Source organism: Panthera onca, chromosome B2 (genome assembly GCF_046562875.1).
Source record: "Panthera onca isolate mPanOnc1 chromosome B2, mPanOnc1 haplotype 2, whole genome shotgun sequence".
Classification (NCBI taxonomy): Eukaryota; Metazoa; Chordata; class Mammalia; order Carnivora; family Felidae; genus Panthera; species Panthera onca.
Window position 1 is genome coordinate 15,202,842 of NC_138343.1, and position 21,484 is coordinate 15,224,325.

At 47.2% G+C, this 21,484-nt stretch overlaps 1 pseudogene; it reads left to right on the forward strand.

Annotated features, from left to right (window-relative positions):
• Positions 1 to 21,056, forward strand: part of LOC144616453 (NADH dehydrogenase [ubiquinone] 1 alpha subcomplex subunit 8-like) — a 51,432-nt pseudogene extending 30,376 nt beyond the window's left edge.
• The last annotated feature ends 428 nt before the right edge of the window (positions 21,057 to 21,484 follow it).

Consider the following 21,484-nt stretch of genomic DNA (forward strand, 5'->3'; position numbering starts at 1 on the left):
CCATCAGTTCAGCCATTTCTAAAACTAACAAAGATCTGGGCCTCCTTTTCCTCGAAGCATCCTTCTGCCTGGAAGGGAATAGAATTGGTAACAGAAATAATGCCAGAAGAAAAATAATACTCTGCCGCTGATATGCAAAATAGGACTAGGCAGCAAAATTTCAGCCCTGAGTCAGAGGTTCGGGTCTTAAAGGGAGGTTTTCTATTCCCTTATCTACTACCCCTCCCTCATCCTGGGACCAAGCATGTTTTTTTCCTGATTAATTCCTGCTGCCTCCATAGCTCCTGAGGCACACTCAACCAAAGCCCAACTGTGCACCAGAACATATTATCAAGAGAAAGAAAAGATCTCCCAGACTGGGAGAAAATATTTGCAAATCATACATCTGTTAAGGGATTAAGATCCAGAATGTATACAGATCTCCCACAACACAAAACAAAACAATCCCCCTGCCCCCAAATAACCCAATTCAAAACTGGCCAAAGGACTTGAATAGACATTTCTCCAAAGAAGATCTCCCAATGGCCAAAAAGCCCATGAAAGTGTGCTCGACATCACCAGCCATTAGGGAAACACAAATCAAAAGTACAAGACACCCATTCACACCCATCAGGACAACTATTATAAAAAACAAAATAGGGGCACCTGGGTGGCTCCCAGTCGGCTAAGCGTCCGACTTCGGCTCAGGTCATGGTCTCCTAGTTCGTGAGTTCAAGCCCCGCATCAGGATCTGCGCTGATCTTCTGACTCCCTCTCTCTCTGTCCCTCCTTCTCTCTCCTCCCCTCCCCCCCACTCTCAAAAATAAGTACACATTTAAAAAAAATTTTTTTTTAAACAAAATAATAAATGTTGATTTGGATGAGGAGAAACTGGGGCAGCCACAATGAAAAACAAGGCTGGCAGGTCCTCAAAGAGCTGAACAGGATTACCATGCGATCCAATGATTCCACTTCTGGGTATATACCCCAAAGAATTAAAAGCAGGGACTCAAACAGGTACTTGTACACCAATGTCCCCTGCAGCATTCTTCACGATAGCAAAGGATGGAAACCCCCCAAGCATCCATTAGTGGATGAAGAGATAAACGATACCGCGGGATATTATTCAGCCGCGAAAAGCAGTGGACTTCTGACACGGGCTACATCAGTGATGAACCCTGAAAACGTAATGCTGAGTGAAAGGAGCCAGACACAAAGGTCAAATTACCTATGAATCCACTCATAGAAGGTATCCACAATAGGCAAACTCGTGGAGATTATTAGGGCAGGGGAATGGGAAGTTATTGTGTTGTTGTTGTTTTTTTTTAATGTTTATTTATTTACTTTGAGTGAGTGAGAGAACGGGGTGGGGGGCAGAGAGAGGGAGAGAGAGAATCCCAAGCAGGCTCCATGCTGCCAGCGCAGAGCCCGATGTGGGGCTCGATCTCACTCATGACTGTGGAGATCGTGACCTGAGCTGAAATCAGGAGTCGGATGCTCAACCGACTGAGCCCCCCAGCCGCTGCCCCCCCGCCTCCCCAGCCAGAAGGTTATTCTTTAGCGCGTATACGGTCTCTGGGAAGATGAAAAAGTTCTAGAGAAGGATTGGCAGTGATGGTTTCCCAGCCGTGCGAATGCACTTAATGCCACAGAACCAAACACTTAAAAATGGCTAACATGGTAAATTTAATATTGTGTATATTTTACGGGGAGGCCAGCCAAAGATAAAGAGTCCAGTCCTGTCGATTCTGCTTCTGCGTCTCTCAGATGTGCTCTCCCCACCCGACTGATGCTACACCGCTAGTCCGGCCCCCCCAACACATTTTTCTAAGTTTACTTATTTATTTTTATTTTTAAAATTTTTAAAAATCTTTGTTTTTGAGAGAGACAGAGAGACAGAGCATGAGCGGGGGCGGGGCAGAGAGAGAGAGGGAGACACAGAATCCAAAGCAGGCTCCAGGCTCTGGGCTGTCAGCACAGAGCCCAACGGGGCTGGGAGGGATGGGTCTTGAACTCACGAAAGGTGAGTTCATGGCCTCAGCCGAAGTCGATGCTTCACCGAATGAGTCACCCAAGCGCCCCCAATTTATTTATTTTTTAGGAGAGACAGAGAGAGAGCACAAGTGGGGGAGGGGCAGAGAGAGAGGGAGACAGAGGGTCCAAAGCAGGCTCCGGGCTGAAAGCAGGGAGGCTGATGTGGGGCTCGCACTCACGAACCAAGAGATCATGACCTGAGCCGAAGCCGGACTTTTAACCAACCGAGCCGCCCAGGCGCCCCAAAGCCCACCCCCATCACATTTACCTGGGTCACCGCAGGGGCCCCTTCATCTGTCTGCAGGTGTTCATTCTTACTGTTCCCCATCTCTTCTCCACAGACAGCCCAGAGGGGACCTCCGAAAGCTTAAATCCAATCTGGTCAAACCTCTGTCCACTAAGAAAGTGCACTGGGGAACGTCAGAGGATTTCAAGCACCGAAGACCCCCGACTGGATTTACACGGATCAAAAAAACACGGGCTTCTGTAGGGAAGCCAGATTTGTAAGAAGATAAGAGAAGGAGTTCTCAAATTTCAGTGCTATCAGCTGGAGAGCTTGTTAACATCCACGTTGCTGGGCCCCACCCTCTGAGTTTCTGGTTCCCTCGATTAGGGGTGGGGCCTTCTGGAATGGAGTAGACAGTTGGCCTTATTTTATTTTATTTATTAAATTTTTTTTTTAATGTTTATTTATTTTTGAGACAGAGAGAGACAGAGCATGAATAGGGGAGGAGAAGAGAGAGAGGGAGACACAGAATGTGAAACAGGCTCCAGGCTCTGAGCTGTCAGCACAGAGCCCGACGCGGGGCCCGAACTCACAGACCATGAGATCATGACCTGAGCCGAAGTCGGACGCTTAAAACTGACCAAGCCACCCAGGCGCCCCTGCCTTATTTTAAAGTTTATTTATTTTGCCAGAGAGAGAGAGAAAGCACGCATGAAGGGCAGAGACGGGAGGAGAGAGAGAATACCGAGCAGGTTCCATGAGGTCAGTGCACAGCCCAATGCGGTCTTGAACCCATGAACCCTGAAATCATGACCTGAGCTGCAATCAAGAATTGGACACTCAACCAGCTGAGCCACCCAGATGCCCCCAAAATTTGTATTTCTAACATGCTCTCATCTGGGTTGCTTCTGGCTGCCTCTGATCCGGGGACCACACTGTGGGATCCGCTGGCCTAGAGCGGAAGTAGGGAGAACAACGGTCTTTGGTCTTCGTGGCCTGGCCCCACTTTTGTAATTCTCACCCCTTCCCCCTCCAGGAAAACATTTGCCAGCCACATCAAAATTCTTTTGTTTTCTCGAATGCTTTATGTTCCCCAGACCTTCGTGCAAACAGTTCCTTCAGCCTGGGACTGTCTTCCTTTTGTCTCCTTCCCTGCTCCCTCCTTCCAGTGGCCTCCCTACCCCCACTTTCTGCCTGGTGACCTGTCACCCACCCTCGAGGGATCTGCTTATATGGTGTGTGTGTGTGTGTGTCCTTTTTAAAAATAGCTCTATTGAGACATAATTCACATACCACACAACTCATCGTTCAAAACACGCAGTTCAGGGGGCACCTGAGTGTCTCAGTTGGTTAAGCGTCCGACTGGGCTCAGGTCATGATCTGAGTTTGAGCGGTCTGTGAGTTCGAGCCCCACATCGGACTCTGTGCTGAGAGCTCGGAGACTGGGGCCTGCTTCGGATACTGTGTCTCCCTCTCTCTCTGTCCCTCCCCTGCTCATGCTCTCTCTCTCAAAAATAAATAAACATTAGAAAAAGAGCACACAGTTCTTTGGTCTTTAGTATGGTCACAGAGACGTGCAACTATTACCACAGTCAACTGGGGACCATTTTCGTAACCTCGAATAAATTCTGCACCCTTTAGCCATCACTCACTCTCTCCCCTCCTGCACTCCCACCTTCAGCCCTGACCATGCTGAGCACCTTCTCATGTGCTTCTTGGCCGTCTGCATATCTTCTTTCGAGAAATCTCTGTTCATTTTTACATTAGATTATCCTTTAATTTTTGAGTTGTGAGAGTTCTTTACATATTCCAAATTCAATTCCCTTACCAGAGATAGGATTTTCAAATATTTTCTCCCATTCCGAGCAGAAAAGTTTTTAATTTTGATGAACTCTAATCCACTCATTTTCCTTTTGTTGCTTGTGCTTTTGATGTTGTGTAAGAATCCTTTGCCAATTCGAAGATCATGAAGACTCATCGCTATATTTTCATCGAAAAGTTTTATAGTTGTTATGGGGCACCTGGGTGGCTCAGTCAGTTAGGCGTCTGGCTTCGGCTCCCGTCACGATCTCGTGGTTGGTGAGTTCGAGCCCCGCACTGGACTCTCTTCTGTCAGCGTAGAGCCTGCTTCAGACCCTCTGTCGTCCGATCTCTCTCTGTCTCTCCCCCCACTCTCTCTCTCTCTCTCAAAAACAAAGAAACGTTAAAAAAATTAAAATAATGGGGAGTAATTTAAAAAATAAAAATAAAGTTTTATAGTTGTTGCTCTTACACTTAGGTCTTTGATCCACTTGGAGTAAATTAAAAAAAAATTTTTAACGTTTATTCACTTTTTGAGAGACAGAGAGCAGAGCATGAGAAAGGGAGGGGCAGAGAGAGAAGGAGACACAGAATCCAAAGCAGGCTCCAGGCTCTGAGCTGTCAGCACAGAGCCTGATGCAGGGCTTACACCCACCAACTGTGAGATCTTGGCCTGAGCTAAAGTTGGACACTTAACCGACTGAGCCACCCAGGCGCCCTGAGACAATTTTTTATATATGGTATGGGATGGGGTCTAACTTCATTCTTTTCCATGGTTTATCCCCGCACTGTTTGTTGAAAAGACCATCCTTTCCCCCACTGAATGGTTTTAACACTCGTGTTGAAGATCAGTTGAGCACAGACGTGGATCCATTTCCGGACTCTCAATTCTAATCCATCGAACTATGTCTATCTTTGTGCCAGTACGGAATTGTCTTGATTACTGTGTCTGCTTAAATGTTGTTACAGTATTTCATGTGGGGCGCCCGGGTGGCTCTGTCCATTGAGCATCCGACTCTTGATATCAGCTGAGGTCATGATCTCACCATCGTGAGGTCGAGCCCAGAGTTGGGCTCCACACCGAGTATGGAGCCTGCTTGGAATTTTCTCTGCCCCTCTCTCCTGCCTGTGCTCTCTCTCTCCCTCTGTCTCTCTAAATAAACATTCAGAAAACAAATGTTGTCACAGTATTTCATCAAATGCATTTGATTTTGGAGATATTAAAAGGTAGAAAATAGTCAGTGTTTACAACATCAGAGATGTTAGGGTCCTAGTATTGACTGAATCTGCTGTGTCTGGGGAAACTTCTATCCCCATAGACTGCCCATCATAGCACTCATACTATTAGGACCCCCGTTCTCTTAGAGCAGCGGTTCTCAAAGTAGGGTTCCCAGGCCAGCATCATCATCCATCAACACCATCATCTGGGAACTTAGAAATGCCAGGTATCAGGCCCAACCTTAGACCTACTGAATCAGAAACTCGGGGGGCGGGACCCAGCAACCGTTTTTAACAAGACTTATGAGTGATTCTGATGCACACCAGGTTTGAGATTCTCTCAATGTATAAGGTCTGTGAAGGCAGGAACCATACCTGTCTTGTCACCATTGTGTCCCTAGTACCCAGGAAGGGGGGTGGAAGTGGAGGGTTGGTGACCGGCATGGATTAATGATCAAGGAGATTTTGTTGAATAAATAAATAAATGAGGTGACGTGACTTACCCAAGGTCACCAGTAGGTGAATGTTGAGAGCTAAGTTACCTCTTTCTGCCTTAGTTGCCTGGTTTCTGGCATGAGGTTTGTAGGAATATCAACAAACAACTGTTGAGGAATTATTATATGCCCATTATCTTTCAAAATTTGGCCAGATGTTCTAGTTTTGGTAATAACCAATGAGGCGTCGATGGGTAGCTTTTTAGGATGATTGAAAGCACTTAAGAGTTTGGATACTAGCCCTTTGTCTGATATGTCATTTGCAAATACCTTTTCCCATTCCGTTGGTTGCCTTTGGTTTTGTTGTTTCCTTTGCAGTGCAGAAGCTTTTTATCTTGATGAGGTCCCAATAGTTCATTTTTGCTTTTAATTCCCTTGCCTTTGGGAATGTGTCAAGTAAGAGATTGCTGCAGCTGAGGTCAAATAGGTTTTTTCCTGTTTTTTCCTCTAGGGTTTTGATGGTTTCCTGTCTCACATTCAGGTCCTTCATGCATTTTGAGTTTATTTTTGTGAATGTTGTAAGAGAGTGGTCTAGTTTCATTCTTCTGCATGTTGCTGTCCAGATCTCCCAGCACCATTTGTTAAAGAGACTGTCTTTTTTCCATTGGATATTCTTCCCTGCTTTGTCAAAGATTAGTTTGCCATACTTTTGTGGGTCCAATTCTGGGGTCTCTATTCTATTCCATTGGTCTATGTGTCTGTTTTTGTGCCAATACCATGCTGTCTTGATGATTACAGCTTTGTAGTAGAGGCTGAAGTCTGGGATTGTGATGCCTCCCGCTTTGGTCTTCTTCTTCAATATTACTTTGGCTATTCGGGATCTTTTGTGGTTCCATACAAATATTAGGATTGCTTGTTCTAGCTTCGAGAAGAATGCTGGTGCAATTTTGATTGGGGTTGCATTGAATGTGTAGATAGCTTTGGGGTAGTATTGACATTTTAACAATATTTATTCTTCCAATCCATGAGCACGGAATGTTTTTCCATTTCTTTGTATCTTCTTCAATTTCCTTCATAAGCTTTCTATAGTTTTCAGAATACAGGTCTTTTACATTGTTGGTTAGGTTTGTTCCTAGGTATTTTATGCTTCTTGTACCACCTCACACCAGTCAGAGTGGCGAAAATGAACAAATCAGGAGACTATAGATGCTGGAGAGGATGTGGAGAAACGGGAACCCTCTTGCACTGTTGGTGGGAATGCCGACTGGTGCAGCCGCTCTGGAAAACAGTGTGGAGGCTCCTCAAAAAATTACAAATAGACCTACCCTATGACCCAGGAATAGCACTGCTAGGAATTTACCCAAGGGATACAGGAGTGCTGATGCAGAGGGGCACTTGTACCCCAATGTTTATAGCAGCACTTTCAACAATAGCCAAATTATGGAAGGTGCCTAAATGTCCATCAACTGATGAATGGATAAAGAAATTGGGGTTTATATACCCAATGGAATACTACGTGGCAATGAGAAAGAATCAAATCTGGCCTTTTGTAGCAACGTGGATGGAACCGGAGAGTGTTATGCTAAGTGAAATAAGTCATACAGAGAAAGACAGATACCATATGCTTTCACTCTTAGGTGGATCCTGAGAAACTTAACAGAAGACCATGGGGGAGGGGAAGAAAAAAAAAAAAAAAAGAAAGGTTAGAGAGGGAGGGAGCCAAAGAGACTCTTAAAAACAGAATAAACTGAAGGTTGATGAGGGGTAGGAGGGAGGGGAAAGAGGGTGATGGGCATTGAAGAAGGCACCTGTTGGGATGAGCACTGGGTGTTGTAGGGAAACCAACTGGACAAGAAATTTCATGTTAAAAAAAAAAAGCACTTAGAAGTCCAAAAGAATTGGGTAAAGTTGAACTTTATGAAACACCAGGGGGAGCCTTGTGAAGAAGAAAGTAGCAGACTTGTAGGGCAAGCCAACCCAGCATAAGGGCACTTCCTTCCTCCCTCCCTCCTTCCTTCCTTCCTTCCTTTCCTTAAAGGAGGCTTCATGACACCCAGGTGTCCCTTATTTTTTTTTAAGAACTAATTTGTTCAGGGGCACCTGGGTGGCTCAGTCAATTAAGCATCCAACTTAATTTCAGCTCAGGTCACGATCTCACGGTTTGTGAGATTGGGCCCCACGTATGGCTTGCTCTGATGGCTCGGAGCCTGCTTGGGATTCCCTCTCTCCCTGTCTCTCTCTGCCCCTTCCTTGCATGTGCTCCTTCTCTCTCAAAATAAATAAACATTAAAAAAAATTAGTTCAAAGTTGCCCATAGAATGAATTTCTACAGATAAACCATTGTTTCCATTGGATTTCATTACCTTGATATTTTCATTACCCAAGCATAATAAAATTACTCTTTAGATAGCATCATATTTTTAAAAAACACATTTATGTGTAAACAACGGGCAATTTTTTTAAGTTTATTTATTTTGAGAGAGAGAGAGCACCAGTAGGGGAGGGGCAGAGTGAGAAGGAGAGAGAGAATCTCAAACGGGCTCTGAGTTATCACCAAGGAGCCCAACGACACGGGACTTAAACTCACGAACGATGAAATCATGATCTGAGCCAAAATCAGGAGTCGGTGGCTTGACTGACTGAGCCACCCAGGAACCCCTGGATAAACAGCAGTCAATTTTTGTCTGTTTTCAAAACCCCAAACTTAAATCCTGAAAATTAAATTAGAAAAGAATTGTCTTATTTTCTGAAATAATAAACGTCAGTTAATCACAAAATAGATGCCTGACAGCTAGGGCGATTTGTGTGCTTTATGCAATGGTCTTAAGTTTTAAAGGGGGAAAGGTGAAAGGCTAATTAATCACTAAACACTAGAACGCATTGTACTTCCCGCGTTTTGAATGACTGTGCTTTCTATTTCAATGATTATTAGAACACGGGTGCTTTCCTGGTAAATCACAGAGAGCATTTAAAGTGTATCCTAAAATCAATCAGGCACAGTAGTAGGAGACCACTCCTGTGAATTTCATTATCAGGTTCCTCTAGGAAGGCAAAGGTTATCATTCCAGGGGAAAATGAGTCACGCGGGAGGCAGAACACATTGTTTATGGCCAAACTCTGCATCTACATATGGAAGCTCATTACTGAGGGCAACCTTCCGCGGTCATCTGACTCTAATTTTACAACACGGCTTTAGAAGTTCACAGGCTGCTCTGCTTTCTCAGAAGTGGGTCTAATTCTGGTAGAGTGCCAGCACTTCGTGGGTGTTCAACAAGCAGCAGATGAATGAATTGAATCAACCATGAGTTTCCCCTTGAATTTCCTAAGACTTCTAAAGGCGCTCAGAGGGGAGAAGCTGCGGCTGTTTTCCGTGGATGGGCTGCCACTAAATTAAGACAGATAACACCAGAGAAAAGGCATATTTAAAGCCCCAAAGCCAAAACTTTCAGATCAAAGCCCCGTGCCTCCCAGTCATGCTGGACATATTCCACCCTTCAATAAGAAAGAAAAATTCTTCTCTAAAAAATGTCAGCTGTCAGATTTTAATTGCAACGGAGACTGAACCAAATGGATGGACTTAGGTCATTTCAGGCATGTTACTGAATCCCTCCATGCCTCAGTTTCCTGATTTGGAGAATGGAGGTATTACTAGCACTTATCTTGCCAAGTTATCGTTAGGGTTATGCGTGTCCAGAGCTTTGCAGAGTGTCTCAATTCACTCCATATTTATCAGCCAATGAAAGTTTGTTACTACATACATAATTTCTTTCCTCTGATGTTCATCTTCACAATTTCTTTGCATTTATTTATTTTTTTTTTTTTGAGACAGAGAGAGAGAGAAGGGAAGGGGCAGAAAGAGAGGGAGAGAGAACGAATCCCAAGCAGGCTCCACATTGTCAGTACAGAGCCGGACGTGGGGCTCAGACTCATAAACTGCGAGATCGTGACCTGAGCTGAGATCAAGGGTCAGACACTCAACGGACTGAGCACCCCGATCTTGGTGATGATTTTTTTTAATCTGCAACTCCCAAAACCTTACAAGTTCAGAAAACCCTAAATTTGGTGGTATGGTTTGTACTGAATTGATGAAAGTCTGATCTGAGGCTTCTCGACCCCTTTCGTGAAAACACTAACATGATTTGCTGCAGAAATATTAATTTATATACCTTCCTAAAACCCCCCAAACTCTAAATTCCAGAGTACTCTTGTCCCAGAGGTTTCAAATAAACGGACTGTGGACCTATGTCAACATGATGCCAACGCAAGTCAGAGAAAAATAAACCACTTTGGATTCTTGGACACCTGGCTTTGAATCCAGGCCTGGCCCTCCACTTTGTGGCCGCAGGAAAGTGACTTAAGTTCTTTACACAGCTCAGGTGGTTGATAGATCATTCCCTATACTGCCCAGGTGTGAGCATCCTCAAATTCTGCACACACACCCCCCCCCCCCCCCATATATCTTTTCCTTCATTCATCCACCTGTCATTTTTGGAGACTGCTTCATGCCTGAATTGTTCAGGCCACTGTACCACAGGCGGATGGTGAGTGAGCCAAACGGGAAGTTCTATGGTATTCTCAGAATTGACAGGCCTAGAATATATTTGGCCTATGGCATGATGGGGCATCAGGATTTTTAAGATTCCCGAGTTCAGATGAAGGAATCGGTTGATTTGAAGTTACCCTATTTGCCTTTCTCCACACTTTTTTTTTTTTTTTAAGTTTTTAACATTTTTCTTTATATTTGAGAGAGAGAGAGAGAGAGAGAGAGCGCATTAGCAGGGGAGGGGCAGAGAGAGAGGAAGACACAGACTGTGAAGCAGACTCCAGGCTCTGAGCTGTCAGCACAGAGCCTGACATGGGGCTCGAACCCACAAACCATGAGATCGTGACCTGTGCTGACGTCGAGCGCTTAACCGACTGAGCCACCCAGGCACCCCCCTTTCTCTGCATTTCTGATGGCCAGCAGCAATCCAATGAGTGAGCTTTCCAAAGGGCTGCTGCCCCAAAGGTAAGAAAGGTACAAATGCACAAAGGTATACATGACTGACAGCGTAAGATTGTGCTGATTTCAATCCACATATAAATTCAAAGGGAAAAAACTAGCTTCACCCTACCCTATCATGCTTGACTACAGAAAGCAGCAGTAAAAAACAAGCAAACAAACAAAAAAACCTGGAGAATGTAGGGAAGATTCGAGACTGGTTCACTGGTCTGGACTGATTTAATTAAGGAAGCAGCATTAGGCCAGAGCTTCTCAATCCCGGCCGCACGGTAGACTCACCTGTGTATCTTAAAAATCCGCATCGGGGCGCCTGGGTGGCGCAGTCGGTTAAGCGTCCGACTTCAGCCAGGTCACGATCTCGCGGCCCGTGAGTTCGAGCCCCGCGTCGGGCTCTGGGCTGATGGCTCAGAGCCTGGAGCCTGCTTCCGATTCTGTGTCTCCCTCTCTCTCTGCCCCTCCCCCGTTCATGCTCTGTCTCTCTCTGTCTCAAAAATGAATAAACGTTCAAAAAAAAAAAAAAAAAATCCGCATCTCCTCTGTAGATCAGTTGGGTCAGAATCCTTGGGGAGGGGGCCCAGCATTAATATTTAAAAAAAAGCTCTCCAGGTGATCCTATATTTGGGGGTTGTTCCAGGTTATCTGTGGAGACACCTGGGAGCTTTAAAACTGTTGACGCCCAGGCCCCACCCCCAGAAATTCTAATTCAATTGGCCTGGAATATAATTGACTTACAGCGTGCTGGGGAATCCGGATTTTTCAGTTTCCCGAGTCATTATAATAACGAGGTCCAGGCTCTCTCCAAATGCGAGGTATCCTTTTCTCCCTAAAAAGAGGTTTTCTGGAGTTTTTGTCATGGGACCGCGAACCACTTTCCAATTCCATCTCGGCTGCTCAGGGGTCGAAAATCAATACTCAAGAGACAAGCGATGGTGGGAAAGGTAAGTTTGCTTTACTCAGGAAGCCAGCAACCTGGGACGAAGGTAGACTAATGTCTCAAAGACCACCTTCCGTGTCCAGGGGGAGCCGGGGGTGGGTGGGTAGGGGTTTCGAAGGCATGGGGAGAGGGAGAGGGGCTATGCGCACGAGAAGCAGGTGCCCGGACAGTTAGTCACCTGTCGACATGACCATGAACAGACTTGCTGGCACCCGCCGTGGCTATTTTCTTTTTTTTTTTTTTAATTTTTTTTTTTTTAACGTTTATTTATTTTTGAGACAGAGAGAGACACAACATGAACGGGGGAGGGGCAGAGAGAGAGGGAGACACAGAATCGGAAACAAGCTCCAGGCTCTGAGCCGTCAGCCCAAAGCCCGACGCGGGGCTCGAACTCGCAGACCGCGAGATCGTGACCTGAGCCGAAGTCGGACGCTTAACCGACTGAGCCACCCAGGCGCCCCTACCGTGGCTATTTTCTAATGTAGTCAGGCCATCTCTTCTGAGAAAGTCTGGTCCTTCATTCCTCAGGGCCAGTGGTCTGCAAATCTCAAAAGAAACTTAGTTCTGCTACAGATCAAAAGGACTTAAGTCAGCCAGCAAGGTGTGCATGAGCTTGAAGCAAGTTCACCCTTAAGATCGGTTGGGGTGCTGTTACATTTTTATTGAGAATTTCAGATACCCTAGCAATAATTTCCAATAATATAATTTACATGCTCACTTGGCTCTTTACTGAACATTCATGTTTTCAGGAATGGATTCCGACTTGGAAAAGCCTAAAAGAATAGGTTGGGCGTATTTCAGTGAGAATCTCAAGCATAACTCGCAGCCATTGAATCGATTACCTGGCCAGAAATTTTTCCTGTTGTTAAGCCTCACCGTTATCGGATGAATTATTACCTCGACGCTGCAAAGGAATGGAAAAAATGGGGAATAGGGAATATGTAGTACTAATAGCTTTTAAAAAATGATTAATGGCCATTTGTCATAAATCTGTGAAGTTGGTACAGATCACAGACATAATCTATTTCCACATACTGCTGCGCGGTCGATATTTAAGAAATGTGCTGTTTTTCACTAGCAGCCAAGCAGTTTACTGGGGTCCCTGACTTCATAGCACTTTACCCCTCACCTGGGAGTCTAGAACAGGTGTGATGAACCTGGCCTCTCAGCGAGGAGCAGTGACTGAACGGAACTCATGGCTAATGAGCCTGATGATTGCACGTGTCAGTTGTTGAACATCTGACTTTGGCTCAGGTCATGATCTCATGGTTCTTGAGTTCGAGTCCTGCATCGGGCTCTGTGCTGATAGCTCGGAGCCTGGAGCCTTCTTCGGATTCTGTGTCTCCCTCTCTCTCTGCTTCTCCCCCGCTCGTACTCTGTCTCTCTCTCTCTCTCTCTCAAAAATAAGTAAAGATTAAAAAAGATTTTTTTAATAGAGATTAGGAGGGGCACCTGGGTGGCTCAGTCAGTTAAGCGATCGATTTCGGCTCAGGTCATGATCTCCGCATTCGTGCGTTGGAGGCCCACGTCGTGGTCTGTGCTGACAGGTCAGAAACTGAAGCCTGCTTTAGATTCTGTGTCTCCCTCTCTCTCTGCCCTTCCCCCACTCATGCTCGCTCTCTCTCTCAAAAATAAACATTAAAAAATTAAAAAAAATAGAGATTAAAAAAAAAAAACCCGAAGGGACAGGAGGGGGCTACTTTACAGAGTGACATTTGAGCTAGGAGATCTGAGCAATGAGTCAGCCAACCCAAGAGCTGGGTAAAGGGAGTTCTGGAATTGATTCTCTAACATTTCTAGAGGGCTGGGTCGAAACGACGACACAGGCTTTCCCCCTCCCAGCCAAGTCCCTTAGTACACAGCTGAGGGAGCTCTAGGCCAGCAGACGTCTCCCTTGCCTAACCGTGGCCCTCCGGAACTAGCTGGCCAGGTCACCCAGTATTACTCCTCCGCAGGTGACATGAGGAAATGACATCGTGCTAACCAGAGAGGCAAGACGGTGCCCCCTTCACTCCAAACCTTCCCGTGAGCCCCGATGGGTGCGGCACCCTTGGTCGGTGGCCTGAAAACACGTGCCTCCCCGGGATCCCGGGATCCCCTGACCGCGTGGATGCCGACCCCCCCCCCCCCCCCCCGGGCTGGAAGCGTACTCGCTACTCGCTGTAGGTGTGCAAAGGAGACCAGTCAGGAGGCTTTGCTCTTCCTCTTTGAAGTTGTCACAGCACATTTAGTCATTAACTCGCCCAGTCTTCAGAACAAACAGCTAGACCGGACTTGTTTAAGCTGAGTCTTGGAGCGTAGTTAAGCCTCGGAATTTCAAGGCGAGCAGGTCTGGCTCATAATCTTGGGTCTGGAGCTTGCTAGCGTGTGATAGCTGATCAATTCCTTCATCTCGTTGAAGTCGGTTTCCTTGTCGGTTCAGGGGAGGCCTCCTATCCATCGCATAGGTTGTTGGGAGGGGAAACGGGTCAAACGTTTAGGAAAGCACCTGGTGTATAGGTAGTGTCTCGTGAATGTATTTGTTGCCACTGGGTGAGGGACGGGCATCACCACGTGTCCACCCACAAACTTCACAGCCAGCCTCTGCCGGTGTGGGTTGGACCTCTCAGACCTCTCTCTCTGTTACTCCCGAGAAGGCAAACACCAGTGCTGTACTTATCGGGTATCCCTTGACTTCCCCAAAATGCACTGGATTTTGTTCCCTTCTGGACCGCGGGACAACACCCAGCTGTTGTAGGTTTGGGGTAACAGGGCCTGTTAACAACAGCAATCATTGAAAAATGGTTGTCAGTATTTACAGCCAGTTTCTAGAGAGAATAAATTATCCCCTAAAGAGATTAGTGGTTGTGTCAACATGCCCCATGAGGACCCATTAGGGACGACTCTGTGGCCATTTGGATCAGAAGGTACTCTTTGATTGTCTTGGTTTAGAAACAATTCCCTTCATGCTTGTAGTGTTTTCCTGCCACAGAGCAGAAGTGACAGGAGCACCTTGGCCAGGGACAGTAGTTTAGGGGGACCCGATGCCTCCCTAGAGTCGTTCAGATCACTAGTTGAGAGATCGCCCTGTACAGCAAGACAGTCAGTCCTCCCTAAGCGTTTCCAGTAACCAAGATTCGAGTGAATTCTCCTAATATCTCTGGAAGCAGCATGTTTCCTACTAGTTTCCTCTGGCTGGTCTGGGTTTCAAATAAGAATGGAACTTCCTGTTTCTTTCTTTTCTTTTTTTTAAGTTAAATTTATTTTTTATTTTATTATTTTTCAATATATTTTTTAAGTTTATTTTATTTTAATTTTGAAGAAGAGATAGAAAGCAAGAGGGGGAGGGGCAGAGAGACGGAGACAGGCTCCCAAGCAGGATCCACGCTGTCGGCACAGAGCCCGATGCGGGGCTCGAACTCACAAACCGCGAGATCATGACCGGAGCGGAAGTCAAGAGTCGGATGCTTAACCGAGGGAGCCACCCAGGCACCCCCCGCCACTTGTCTCCTTGTGGTAGCTCTGTTGTTTTGAGTCTCTTGACCCTAGACTTGCCGATCTTCCCTCCTCCCTGCCTTTCTCCGAAGGTCGGGAGCGGAGTGCTCCTTCAGCCAGAGTGCTCTCTCTCCTCTTTTCTTACAGCCAAGCTTCTCAGAAGCAGCACCCCCTGAATCCACCTCCCCTTACTCACCTCCCATTCGCTCTCTAAGACCTTAAGATTTGATTCTGCCCCCACAACAGGGTGGGGAGAGATCACTGACATCCTCCTGGTCACCGGGTCCAGTGGGATTTTCTCAGCCCTTCTCCTTCTTGCCCCCGGTAGCACCTGACTGCGTTGACAGGTGCTTTGACTGTCTCCTCCCCCTTGTTTTCCGGCTCCTGGACCCTCCCGGTTTTCCTTGCCCCTTTAGAAGCACCCCTCCCGCTGCTTACCCGCTAAAGGTTGCCATTTGTGGCCGCCTCCTCCCTTGGTTTTCCTGAAGCCTGCCACACCCCTACCTCCAGCCTGGGCGTCTGCCCCACCCTCTGAGGCCTTGAGTTAGTCATGCGGGTCCCTTGCCCTAACTTCCTCACTAGATGGTGGGCTGGATGATGTCTAAGATAGGACCCACAGTACGTCAAGGTGTTGTCATTGTGTTTTAGCAAGCCATAGCACAATTTGTATGGACTCAGAGCTTCATATTGGCGGAAAAAGTCTAACCTTGGAAAATCGCCAATGCTTTGCCATGCTAGGGCTTTTGGCTTCTCTCAGGGATATCTTACCAGCAGGGTTAAGTGTGATGCATTCATACGTCCCTGTCAATATCTGTCAACACCTCTGCTGGGGAAGTAAGAACTAAAGCCCCGGTCCCTCTGTTATCCAACAAAGTATACACGGGTTTGCTTAGGGGAGCCCTGGTTTGTAGTGACTTATGTTGGTAGCTTTCCTACTACAGGAGGGTTCTCTGTTTATTTAGTTCATAAAAACATCATTCAGAATATTAGGCAGGCCCTTTGAGGAACCCCTCACTGATTCAACTCATTGGTAAAAATCACATAGTGGAAATAAATATGCCCTTTGGGGTGAGAAGTCATTCTGCCTCTTATTTACAAGACTTAATTAGCTAGAATCAGAAGCATAAAATTGCTTTACCTCTAGGTTTCCTTTCTAGCTGGTAAAAATGATAATTCTCAGTGAGCAACCACCGTGAGTTTTGAGAGGGAAAGTCATTTAGAAGACAAAGAATTGGCCTGATACAGGGGTGCGGGCATGGTGCTGTGCTCGGCCTTAGGAGATCTGGTTCGGAAATGATTTCTCACCCCCTCTTCCTCCCTCTTTTCTCCTAGACTTTCTGTGACCTGTCTGCCTGCTAGGCCAGGCTCCAAAGTCCCCAGAGATTACTTTCTTTTAAAAATGAAACACTGGTATTCGAGAGGCAGTATGGTGTGGTGGTTAAGTACACAGGCCTGAACCCCGACAGTTTGAAAGCCTGGTTCTGGTACTTACTAGTTCTGTAATGTACACATTTCTTTTTGCCCCAGTATGGGTGGGGGTGGGGGTGGGGAGAGTGTTCAACATAAGCTTCTAACTCTGAGCTCTAATGAACTGGATGTTCGCAAGCTAGGGAGTAGTTAAAAGTTCGTCACCCTGGGTTGCAAAATCTTTCCTTCTGTGCCTCACCCATCACAGCCCTGTCCCTGGGAGATAGGGCACAACTGTGTGCTCACTCTGTTCTAGAACCCAGCTTTGGCCCTGAAACTCACTTCCTTTCTCACTTGGAGATTTAGCTGGGAAACCAGAGCAGCCCAAGAGGGTCACTTGCCTGCCTCTTTTTTCAGATCCTTCTTGGTTCTTGAAAGTATATAAGGTGTTCCAAACCCCCAAACGTCCTCCTACCCCAAGACCGATTTCTCAGAACTACTGCCAAGAGCCCCTTTTCCTTATGTCTATTAGCTCTTATAATTATATCTCTCCTTGCAAATACCTTACCCCCAGCTGATTCCTTTATTCAACCAACCAACCCACAAACCGATCAACCGATCAACTAGTTTTCCTGAGCTCCCTGCGCTCTGTGGGAAGCCTTTCCCATTTAGAGTTACAAGTGATAATTTGGTAGTGAGCCCTGCGACATGGGCTCACAGAGCAGGGACACCTAGTTCCGCTGAAGGGTACGTCCAGGGGTAAAAGAGTAGGGTAAGAATGCTGTTGTGGAAAACTTTTCAAGAGGTCACTGTGAGTTAGGTCCTAAGGTTAAGTGGCAATTAGCCATGTGAGGGGCTGGTTATGCAAGAAAGGCCTTCCAGGTGAAAGACACAGCAAGCAGATTGGGAAGTAGGGTGTGACTCCTTCTGGGAACTCCAGAGCTTGGGTTCAAACCTTGTCTCCTCTACTTCCTGGTCATCTGACCTTGGGAGTGGTAGCCAGGATACAGGCTACCTAAACCTGTCCCTGTCCTAAGACCCGTATCCCGTGACAAAAGGGACTTACATGGCGAAAGAGACTTTGCCAACGTGATCAAGTTAAGGATCTTGAGATGGGGAGATTATCCTGGGTTACTCAAGTGAGCCCAAGGTAATCACAATGTCTTTATGAGAGGAGGCAGGAGATCAAGAAGAAGGAGTCTGGAAGCATAGGTTGAGTGATATGGACACACGGCCAAAAACACAGGCCCCCTCAAGTCGGTAGAAGAGGTAAGAAGACAGATTGGCCCCTGGAGTCTCCCGAAGGTATACAGCTCTCCAGACATCTTGATTTTGAAGCTGGTTTGGGACTTTTGACCTCCAGAACTATAACATAATATGTTTGTGTTGTTTTAAACCACTACGTGTGTAGTGACGTGTTACGGCGATGATAGGAAAGTACTACTGCGGGGACAAGTTATTTAACATCTCAGTTCCTGATCGTCTCATTTATACAGTATGGCTGTGAGAGCATTTCCATCTAGCAAAGCTATAGTGCTTTGCATGGGCGAAATACTCAGTCATCACATCATGCTAAAAGGTTCGTCTCTTTATTGCATATGAACTAAGGAGTGACAGGAACATTTTCAGCAAGAAGACAGCATGAGCAGATATGTATTTTAGGCAGATCCACTGGGGCAAAATGAAAAATGGGTTTATTGAGTGGGGGAGGGAATGTTGGAGGCTGGAAGACCAATTAGGAAGCTGCTGTCATAACTCCAGGCAGTGACAATGGGAGCAAGGTCAAGAGCAGCCTTTTCTGACCCCTCTGTCTCGTTAGTCCATCTTATTCTTAATGCTTTTTTTTTTAATTTTTTTTTTTAACATTTATTTATTTTTGAGAGAGACAGAGATGGAATGCAAGTGGGTTAGGGGCAGAGAGAGAGGGAGACACAGAATCTGAAGCAGGTTCCAGGCTCTGAGCTGTCAGCACAGAGCCCGACGCGGGGCTCGAACTCACGAGCTGTGAGATCATGACCTGAGCCGAAGTCGGTCCCTCAACTGACTGAGCCATCCAGGCGCCCCTTTAATGCTTTTTAAATATTTTGTCAACACTGTTGGCCGTCAAGCCAGAGCTGGTTCCCCTCCTTTTCCTTCTTAACAAAACCCTGGCTTCGGCCGGATGTCACCCTCCCACAAACCCCCTTGGGGAAGAGGCTCCATCTTGTTTGATCCAATGGTAATCTCACACCCTCTGCTAATTTGGGGTTCTAGAATGGGCAAGTGACCCAGTTCCAGAGGGAGAGACATGAGGGGAAGGCTGTGAGGGCTGCCAGGGAAAGATCCCTCTGTCCTTGGAGAGCCACAGGCAGAGAAGCCCTCTCCTCCCTCTGGCCTTGGTGTCATCTCAGCGCGATGCCTGGAATTGCGGCAGCCATCTTGTTTCGAGCTTTACCTTCATGCGAAACAAGAACAGGGCAGACGGCTGGAAGGGACTGGGTCCTTGATGACAGTGCTTCAACCGCTGATCACAAACCCTTGAAGTCTCTTCCACAACTGGAATTAAGCCAGTTTCACTTACCTAGCCGACCAAAGCAACCTAACACACGACCGGAGGTGCTTTTTTTTTCCATCTGTTTGTTGCTATCTCACCAGGTAGAATTATAAGCTCCTTGGCCATGAGGTCCTTATGCTGGTAATCTCTCTGGACCTGAACTTTGCTTGGCATATCGTAGATACACAGTCTGTATATTTAATTCCAGTTTTTGGCCAGACCTGATGACCGCTGGGATGCGGACGGTGGAGGAGGGGGAAGAGCCCAAAACAACCTCAAGACAACTTCCTGGTTCAGGGCCCCAGTGACCAGGTTGATGGGTGTGACGTGAATAGAAATACTGAAGAGCCCACATGTACGATACCACTGGGCATTTTCCTGCTAACCTTTTGGCTCCCATCTCCACTGTGTCCCCAGTTGCTACCATGGACCCTTTGCAAAAACAGAGAGTGAGGGAGAGCACGCGGGACCCCAAAGACCAGACCTAAGAGGCACGGGTTGAGTCACTTACAATTCCTCACCCCGCCTCTCCCCCAGCCCAGGGTATTTGTGACTCGCTTGTCTCTCAGTGTGGACCTCGTCCCAGTTTGCCGTCCTACATAATCGTTCTGCACTTGAGAGCAGTTCTTGTCAAACAGCATCAGGATTCTGATCTTACAGGTGTCTTGGGAGATGAAGCCGAGTGACAAGTCTAACAGGTGGGAAGAAAGCCCCCCCCTCACTTTTCATTATTTAAATAAAATCCATTTTTATCACTGCAAAGAGATTCAATATGAAAATTCCTCTTTCAATCTTCCCCCATATTCCTTGGTTACAGAGCAGTTATATCACCTGAGCTTTGAGGTTCTGGGTCTTCTAAGTGGGCGTCCAGGCTGCTTCAGGCCCCAGGGTCTGGCCCCACTCAGTCCCCCCACGGTGGGTATTTTGTTTTCAGGCCTTGGAGGCTGCTTTTTGTTTTGAGGCTCACTTCTTTTTCATTAAAAAAAAATGTTTTTAATGTTTATTTATTTTTGAGAGAGAGAGAGGGAGACAGAGTGCGAGCAGGGGAGGAGCAGAGAAAAGGAGACACAGAATCTGAAGCCCAGAGCCCGATGTGGGGCTCGAACCCACGGACCGCGAGATCATGACCTGAGCTGAAGTCGGATGCTTAACCGACTGAGCCACCCAGCTTCCCCTTTTTTATTTTTAAATGTTTATTTATTTTTGAAAGAGAGAGAGAGAGCATGAGCCAGATTGGGGCAGAGAGAGAGGGAGACACAGAATCCGAAGCAGGCTCCCTGCTCTGAGCTGTCAGCCCAGAGCCCGACGCGGGGCTAGAACTCACGAACCGCGAGATCACGACCTGAGCGAAGTGGAACGCTCAAGCAGCTGTATTTGGTCCACTGAACACAGTCGCACTTTTGGAGAAAGCAGGGGGCAGGGCGCGTCGACTCTGTGACAGGCAACTGGCGCTCAAACGCTGTGGCCTGTGGCTCTGGCCGAAGCTCTTGCGTAGGCAGGGTCAGGACAGCAAGTGTCGGTCACGTGCTGGCTGTTCCCCACTTGCTCCCCTCGCCCCTTGCTTCTCTGCCCTTCTCCACCTTGACTGTGGCCCAGGAGCCATCTCTGGACCGCCTGGCCGAGGCCCTCTGCCTGCTAACCTTGCAGGGGGTGGGGTGGGGGGTGGGGAGAGGGCGGCACCTGCCGCAAACGGAAGGGTGACAGGGCAGTCCTGCGAGTGGCTGCGACCCACATCTCCCGGCAAGCCGTTCCTCCCCTGGGGACGGCCCCAGGGGTCACTGTGTTCTGGTGACACATTCCCTCCCTCTGCCCTTGCGGTCCCAGGTGGTAAGAGCTTCCGGCATTTGTTCTTTCTGGGGGCCTCCTCACCCCTTGTTGCTTCCTCTCATTCTGCCCACCCTTCTGTAAACAGCGTCTTTGCTAAGCTCTCCTCCGTTAAACGCTCCGCCGTGCACGCCATCTGCTTCCTGCCGCCGCCCTGGCCGACGCTGCCACTGAACCTGCTTTTCGTTTAGGCTCCAAATAAGTCGGTGCTGTCTGCCTACCCAGATTTAGCAGCAAACGCCTCCAGGTCCACTGCTTGCGGGCTGAGCTTTCGGATGAGCGCCCCCTGTCGGGGTCCTGACTGTTGGCTCTGTATTTCGCAAACCGTCTACTTGGGTCCTTTTCTCTTTATTGCTTCGATTCCTAGCCTGGGTTCCCGATTCGTCGTGAAACAGGAACAGCAGAGTTCAAGGCAGGTGTAGAATGGCGAGGAATAGCTGTGTGTCCTCAGGCCATTACACAACATCCGCGTGCCTCAGTTTTCCTCATCCCCCAAATGGGTATAATGATAGCATTCCCTTATCTGAGAGGGCTTTCCTGAGGCTTAACTAGATTTATTTATTTTTTTACTTTTTTTAACATTTATTTAGTTTTGAGAGACAGAGCACAAGTGGGGGAG